Source organism: Ornithorhynchus anatinus, chromosome 1 (assembly GCF_004115215.2).
Source record: "Ornithorhynchus anatinus isolate Pmale09 chromosome 1, mOrnAna1.pri.v4, whole genome shotgun sequence".
NCBI classification, from domain to species: Eukaryota; Metazoa; Chordata; class Mammalia; order Monotremata; family Ornithorhynchidae; genus Ornithorhynchus; species Ornithorhynchus anatinus.
In genome coordinates this window covers 151,365,025-151,373,392 of record NC_041728.1, presented here as the reverse complement: position 1 = coordinate 151,373,392, position 8,368 = coordinate 151,365,025, and the positions used below count along the sequence as shown (strand labels likewise).

The 8,368-nt window shown below is 42.4% G+C and overlaps 1 non-coding gene across 1 annotated transcript; it reads left to right on the top strand.

Annotated features, from left to right (window-relative positions):
• Positions 1-7,831: 7,831 nt before the first annotated feature.
• LOC114816932 lies at positions 7,832-7,969 on the top strand. The gene has a single exon (XR_003764746.1). It is a non-coding gene; the product is annotated as a small nucleolar RNA SNORA7 (small nucleolar RNA).
• The last annotated feature ends 399 nt before the right edge of the window (positions 7,970-8,368 follow it).

Genomic DNA, 8,368 nt, shown 5'->3' with positions numbered 1-8,368 from the left:
TCTCCCCCAGCACTTAGAACAGTGCTCGGCACACAGTAAGCGCTTAACAAATACCTACATTATTATTATTATTGTATCTACCCCAGTGTTTGCTATAATTTGATATTTGTTAGGTGGTTACTATGTGATAATAATAATAATAATTATCATTAAATTCACCCCAGGAGCTGTAAAATCGTCAACTGATATCATCTGAATATCAGTGGGAAGAGAAACGAGCCCCCAAGAGTGGCATGCATTAGAGCTGAGTGGAATCAGGAAGAAACATTATGTACCTATCTTTAAATTATATACTATGAATTACTAATTTATGCATATTAATATCTGCAGGCTGCAGGGAACGGCTCTACTAATTCTGTTGTATTGTACTCTTCGAGGCATTGAGTACAGTGCTCTGCACATAGTAAATGCTCAATAAATATGATTGATTGATTAAAGCTGCAGTGAGGAATTGGGAAGGCAGGGAAGGAAGGAGGGGCAAGGTGGGAGATAATAATAAGCTGTTGTATTTGTTAAGAGCTTGATACATTTCAGGCACTGTAATAAGCACTGGAATGGATACAAGCAAACTGGTTTGGACACAGATGATGGTGCTACTCTTGGGCTTACAGTCAGGCATGCCAATGTAGTAATCATAATCATAGTAGTGATATTTACTACTATGTCTACTGAGTGTCTACTGAGTGCAGAGCACTGTTCTAAGCTCTGGAAAAGGGAATACAGGTGGGGAGAGACATGGTCCCTGTCACTTAAGGCATTTGTTCAGACTGTGAGCCCGTCACTGGGCAGGGATTGTCTCCATCTGTTGCCGAATTGCATATTCCAAGTGCTTAGTACAGTGTTCTGCACATATTAAATGCTCAATAAATACTTTTGAATGAATGAATGAATTAATTCATAATCTAAAAATAAAAAGCGTCGAGACAGAACCTCTGACAGATGCATAGGAAAGATTAAGCAAAACACTGAGACCACATGGAGAAAAAAACAGAGATCATTAGGGTGCTATGCATTAGGAGGAACAGAATTTCAGTTTCCTTGGGGCTTAAAGTCCACAGTCAGATCTGCACCCACAGTGACTGCTCCAGCGGCAACTGCCACTGGGATGGTGGGAGGCAGGTCGGGATGAAGGCTCCTGGGTGCAGAGGGGAGAGCCAGTATACATCCTGGGGAGGCAACAAGGAGGGCCGATAGAGGTGTGGGACCACCATTTCCACTGGCCCTACCATGACAATTTTATTTCTGGTAGATCGAAATCTCCTCGTGATTATTATAATAATAATTATAATGATGGTATTTGTTAAGCCCTATGTGCCAAACACTGTTCAAAGTGTGGGGTAGTTACAAGGTAATCAGATTGGACCATGTGGGGCTCATAGTATTAATCCTCATTTTACAGATGAGGTAACTGATACCCAGAGAAGTTAAGCGGCTTGCCCAAGATCACACAACAGGCAGGTGGTGAAGCCAGGATTAGAACCCATGTCATCTGACTCCCAGCCCCCTGCTCTTTCCACTAAGCTACACTACTTACTGGGGAGAGGATCATATCTACCAACCCTATATGAATGTCAATGTCCCCCTCTGGATCCTAAGCATGGTATAATGGATTGAGCATGGGCCTGGGAGTTAGAAGGTCATGGGTTCTAATCCCCGTTCCGCCACTTATCTACTTTGTGACCTTGGGCAAGTCACTTCACTTCTGTGTGCCTCAGTTACCTCAGCAGTAAAATGGGGATTGAAATTGTGAGCCCCACATGGAACAGGGACTGTGTCCATCCCAAGTTGCTTGTATCCACCCCAGCACTTAATACAATGCTTGGCACAGAGTAAATGCTTAACAAATACTATAGTTATTATTATTATCATTGTTATTAAGCTCTTAGTTGTCAGCAGACATATCTACCAACTCTGCTGTATTCTCCCAAGCACCCAATACAGTGCTCTGCACACATTAAGCACTTGACCAGTACCTTCGATGATGATTATGATACATTTGAGGTAAAATGTATATAGGCACTCTTAAGGAGTTTGCAATAATCTTTTCCCTACTGTCTTTTCTCTGCTATAACAGGGAGAGGAAGGAAGGGAGTTGGTTGCAGTGTTTATTAATTAATCAATCCATCAATGTTTATTGAGCATTTACTACTTATAATAAGAAATATTATTATGGTATTTCATTAAGCACTTACTGTGTGTCAAGCGCTGTTCTGAGTGCTGGGATAGATACATTATAATCACTTTGGAAAGCATCCCTGCCCTACATGGAGCTCACAGTCTAAGTAGGAAGGAGAACAGGTATTGAATCCTCATTTTACAGTTGAGGAAACTGAGGCACAGAGAAGTGAAGAGCCTTGCCCAAGGTCATACAGAAGGTATGTGGCAGAACCAGGATTAGAACCCAAGTCAACTGACTACAAGGCCTCTTCTCTTTCCACTAGGCCATACTGATTCTAATAAATAATAATTGTAGTATTTGTTAAGTGTTCACTATGTGCCAAGCACTGTACTAAGTGCTGGGGCAGATACCAGATAACCACAAGATACAAGACACAAATTACATGATACAAGATAACATCCCACATGGGTTTACAGTCCAAGTAGTGAGGGAAACAGCTAATGAATCCCAAATTTTGCAGCTGAGGCTACTGGGCAGAGAGAAATGAAGTCCCTCAATCAAGATCAGACAGCAGACATGCGGTAGATGTAGGATTAGAACCCAGGACCTCTGTCACCCAGGCTCCTGCTGTGCTGCTGGTGTACAGAGCACTGCTCTAAGCACTTAGGAATGAGACATTTGTATCTTTCCAAAATAGAATAAGAGAAGGAAAAGTAGCCTTCAGCAGACTCTGTGATATTAGGAATAATCCCCACCCCCTTTCCCGATGGGAAGGTCAGTCTCAAAACCTGATGTGGGTGGTTGGCATAGATTACTCAGGTAAGTGAGAATTATTGTTTTCCTGATCCATAGGGAATCAAGGCAAAGTAGCTTCCCCTGCCTTAAGAAGAGTGCATCGCTGACTCTTACCCATAGTTGAACAGCTGAGGGGAGAGCTGAGTGGATTTTGAAGAGTATAGACTGATGCAAAGACTTCACTGGTCCAGTCAAATAAAAGTGGTGAGGAAAAATGGATGTGCTCTCAAGTGATATAATCTGCATCAAATAGTAATGGACAGGTAAAAATATTTGAGGAAAAAAATATCCAAGACCTCTAACTCGCTCAAAAACATTCAAATGAAAATGAATTTCGGAAAGACTTCCTCCAGAAAATTTGGAGGAGGGTTTAGAGGCTGAGGAGCAAATGAACACTCGTGGCAAACCTCCTAAAATGAGTTATATATGGACATGCTGTACTTTCAACTTTCCCAGTGTATACATATGGAATTTGTTAACAAAGGAAGCTGTGTAGGCTGAAAATATCAGGAGGTTCGAGAAGACCTGAAATGTATTCTTGGATAAATCAGTCTAAAATGGGTCACTAGAAGTAAAGTTAGAAATGTAGAAGGAAAAGTGTGGGTGTGAGATTGTTGGCTCTTTGGGCACAGGGACTGTGTCTTTTGATTCTGTCATATTCTCCCGAGTGCTTAGTCAAGAGCTTGTGACCTTGGGCAAGTCACTTCACTTCTCTGGGCTTCAGTTTCCTCAACTGTAAAATGGGGATTGAGACTGTGAGACCCATGTGGGACAAGGACTGTGTCCAACCCAATTTGTATGTATCCACCCTAGTGCTAACAACACTGTCTGGCACATAGTAAGCACTGAACAAATACCTTAATTATTCTTATTATTGATGTTAGATGGAACATCTCATCATTAGGATGAAAGTTTAAATAGGTACCCATCATACTGTTCTTGCAAGTATTCTGTCACCACTATCAAGTGCTTAGTACAGTGCTCTGCACACACTGAGTGCTCAATAAATGCAATTGAATGAATGAATGAATGAATAATGGGTTGGATGGATAATTGGTCTGAGCTAAACAATGGCACTGCATTTTCTATCTATTCATCTCTGCCTCGAGCAGGAATTCCTCACCATTAGCTTTAAGGCATCCAATCAGCTCTCCCTCTCCTACCTATCCCCCTTCCCTTCCAGCAACTGCTGTTGACCCCTCGCTCATATCCTTGCTCCTGCTTGGAGCTCCCTTCTCCTACACGAAAGACAGATCAGGATACTCATCATCTTCAAAGCTCTACTAAAATCATGCCTCCTCCAGGAATCTCTCTCTGACTAATATTTCACCACCCCATGCTACCGACTCTTGCCATTTGCCTGCTGCGTGACCTTGGGCAAGTCACTTCACTTCTCTGAGCCTCAGTTCCCTCATCTGTAAAATGGGGACTGAGACAGTGAGCCCCACGTGGGACAGAGACTGTGTCCAACCTGAATTACTTGTGTCCATCCCAGTGCTTAGTACTGTGCCTAGCACATAGTAAATGCTTAACAAATAACACAATTATTATTACACTTATAATTATTTCCCTACCATACAGCATTTCCTATGCACTCCACACTCACCCACCTCCCAGCACAACCCTGACATACATATCCTTCAACCCATTTGCCCTTCCCCCCTAAATTTAATATCTGCCTACCCCACTAAGTAAACTCCTTGAGTTCAAGGATCGGGACTACTTCTCTATCATACTCTCCCAAATGCTCAGTACAGCACTGTACACATAGTAAGTGGTCAATCAGCATGGCCTAGTGAATAGAGCATGGGCCTGGGAGTCAGAAAGACCTGCGTTCATTCATTCAGTTGTATTTATTGAGCGCTTACTGCTTACAGAGCTTACTGGATTCTAGTCCTGGCTCCACCACTTGTGTCTATCATATGACCTTGAGCAAGTCACCTAACTTCTCTGAGCCTCTTTACCTCATCTGCAAAATGGGGGATGAAGACTGTGAGTTCTTTGTGGAACAAGGACTGAGTAAAAGTGAATTTGGTTGTTTCTACCTCGGTACTTAGTTCAGGGACTGACACATAGAAAGTGCTTAACAAATTCCATAATTATCATCATTATTATTATTATAATTACTAAGGTTAGGGAAACCTTCCCTTTTGTCCCGGCAGATTCTCTGGTGAAGGTCAGATGACCTCCCTCTTAAATGGCCCAGTCTTGGCAATAGCCTTGCTTATGACTGCACATTTGCTGGAGAACGCCCTCAGTTATCCCCAATTATCCTGTGCTTAGAGTAAGCCCAGCTCTGAGGGAACAAAGTTGAGCTAGGGAAACTGGAGCAGGATCTATAGCGAGCAATGTAGAAAAACTCACATTGCAAGCAGCAGACAGCGGTCAGCTAGACAGCTACATGCAATTCAGATGAAATGACTCCCTCGATTCAAATGAAAGGCTGATTGTCAAAATCTTAAATGTGTTATGCATAAAGCTGAACAGTCTTCATTATTGTCATGGTACACTAGCAGCTATGGTATATGCCGATTCTAGGAAATTGCTTTGCCCCTTGATGTGGTGAATTCTGGTTCAAGGGGGAAACCGGGAGGATTACAAATTAGACTTTTCTTTCTGATGTCAGTCAATGCACATTTCCTGGAGTGATTGAGATCATGGTGGAAAGGATCGGATAGGAATCTGTACTGGTTCTAGGTAAACTTAAGACCCCAAATAAAGATTCCAATTTGTAGAAGGTCGAGTCTATCTTATATCAATATGTGGTGCTGGATGATGATATATGAGAGATGGCTAATACGTTTTAGGAAGTCTTCGTTAAAAAAATTTAAAAGCTTATGGATAACAAGGAGTCATGTAAACATTTCGGTCAAAAGAAAAGCCTCTAGAAAGCTGCATATTTTGCATAAAGGTAACCTACTTGGGGAGGAAGGTTATGAATTGAATTATAAGCTTTTCTGCTTGCATAAATTTATTCAAGTCTAAATAAGACTTGAAACATAGAACAATACCAATGAAATACAATTCAACAATTGTTACTTTTAATTATATTAGCATGCATAATTCATAAATGCATTGCATGGACAAGAGGAATAAAGATAAGACTGAACAAAAGCGAAGTCTTTTCCATTAAACAATCGCTATAAAAATAAGCAACATGCTCAGTACGTTAGCTACCAAAGTGATGCTTTGTTCCTTCCAAACTATGACTTCAAATACTAAAGGAACCTTAAAAAATAACACTGTAGTCCATTTTTACTAATGTTATTCTCATATGTGAATATAAAAACCGGTCCTCATGTGCTCTGAAAAGATTATTGTTTTTCTAGTAGCCTGTTTACAAATGTTTAGACTGGCTTAGACAATACCTACACAATCTAGTATCAGGGCTGGTTTCGGTATAATTATGCGTGGGCTATTAATAGAACCAAGTTAGGCCAGCCAATTTAAAGCACAGGGGAGGTAGTTGAAAGGTCAGTGGGATCTCTGTCTACATGCCTATGAGTTGGGTGGGATAGAGGGGAGGTTTCTTACCTTCTCATCAGTCCCAGATCTAAGTGGAGATGCTCAATACATACCACTGATTGATAGATTGACTGCTAGATATTAATAGCTGGAGACTGTCCAGACTAAGGTGCTGTTCTCCTCTTCTTTTTCAAATGCTGTTGAGTCGTTTCTGACTCGTAGCAACTCCATGGACACACAATCTTCAGAACTTCTCATCTTCTGTTATAAAGTTGTTCTGGTGTGTGCATCCAGTGAGTTCCTTTGGAAGCAAATTAGTGAGGCCACTGCCCTGGATGTTGTGGGTGCTGAGGCAGGAAATCGGTTTTCCCTCACCCTATTGATTATGATGTTGTTTCATCACTGCATGTGGTTGTGACAACCAGTCCACTAGTCCCCACATTTAAGATAAGGAGGAGGAAGACTAGGAAATAAGTGTAAATACTTAGCTGAGCCAATCAGGGAGAAGGATTGGGGAGAAAATGAGAGGGGGAAGAAGACCACTGGATATGTTGAGGTGAGAGTTGTGAGCTTTTTGTTTGGAAGAGTAGGACATAGGAAGAACTTGTGCTGTGGACCCTGGATGGACACAGGTCAGAGGGAGAGGTTGGAGAAGGTCCCACGTGAGGCTTAATCAATCAGTATGTTATTGAGAAATTACTGTGTGCACAGCACTGTACTATTAATGACAATTATTAGCATTAGTATTTGTTAAGCACTTACTATGTGCTAAGCACTGTTCTAAGAGTTGGGGTAGATACAAGGTAGTCAGGTTGTTCCACATGGGGCTCACAGTCTTACTCCCCATTTTCCAGATGAGGTAACTGAGGTCCAGAGAAGTGAAGTGACTTGCCCAAGGTCACACAGCAGATGGGATTAGGGCCCATGACTTCCTTAGTCCCAGGCCTGTGCTCTATCCACTTAGCCACGCTGCTTCTCCAGCAGCTTGCAGCAGCAGTATTCCAGCAGTTCCAGCAGTACGAAGCATTTGAGAAGTATGGAGTTCAGAGTTAGGACTCACTCTGATCCCAGAAAGGAAGAAAAGATCACAATAATAGTAGTGATTGTTAAGCATTTACTATGTGCCAGGCACTGTACTAAGTGCTCGGGTGGATACAAGAAAACCGGGTTAGACACAGTCCCTTGTCTCACAGACTAAACCCCCATTTTACAGGTGAGGGATCTGAGGCACAGAGAAGTTAAGTGACTTTACCAAGGTCACACAGCAGACAAGAGGCAGAGAGGAATCAGAAACCATGACCCTCTGACTCCCAGGTCTGTGTTCTATCTACTGAGCCGTGAGATCCTGCTTCTGAATGGGTCAGAAAGGGCAAGGCTGGGAACCAGAATGCACTTGGAGGAAAGGGGAAAAGACTAAGAGAACCTTTATTTTGGGATGCCTATAGGGAAGGACCCCCCTCAGGATCACACCTGGAGAGTTTCCAGTACTCTACCAGTCTCGACTTTGGGAGGGAGAGTCAAGCAGAGGCCTACCCATTCCATTCCTAGCTTGCGCAATGGCTAGCAAGTGGAAAACAATCTGCTACAAGTCAGACCTCACCTGTGCTGGGCAGCAGTGGCATTGGAGAGAGTCAAGGATGGAGACTCAAGTTGACTGCGTGGAAGGAGGCACCATTTTGGTATTTTTACCAAGAAAACCCTATGGATCCACTATCAGAACGATTGCAGATGGAAGTGGGGTTTTCTGGGAGAGATGGGTCCATGGAATTGCTATGGGTCGGAGACGACGACGGCCTAAGATAAGACAATAGGGAAGGACAGAGGGTCCTGGAGGGAGAAGTATGAAATCTAGGGAAAGGTAATCTTAAATAAAATTGTTTTCATTGTTACCAAATTAAGAAACCATTAAGCATTGTTGACATCTCAGTGTCATTAATTGGTTGATTGATTGATTGATTGATTGATGGCTGCCTACAGTAAGGCTGGAAC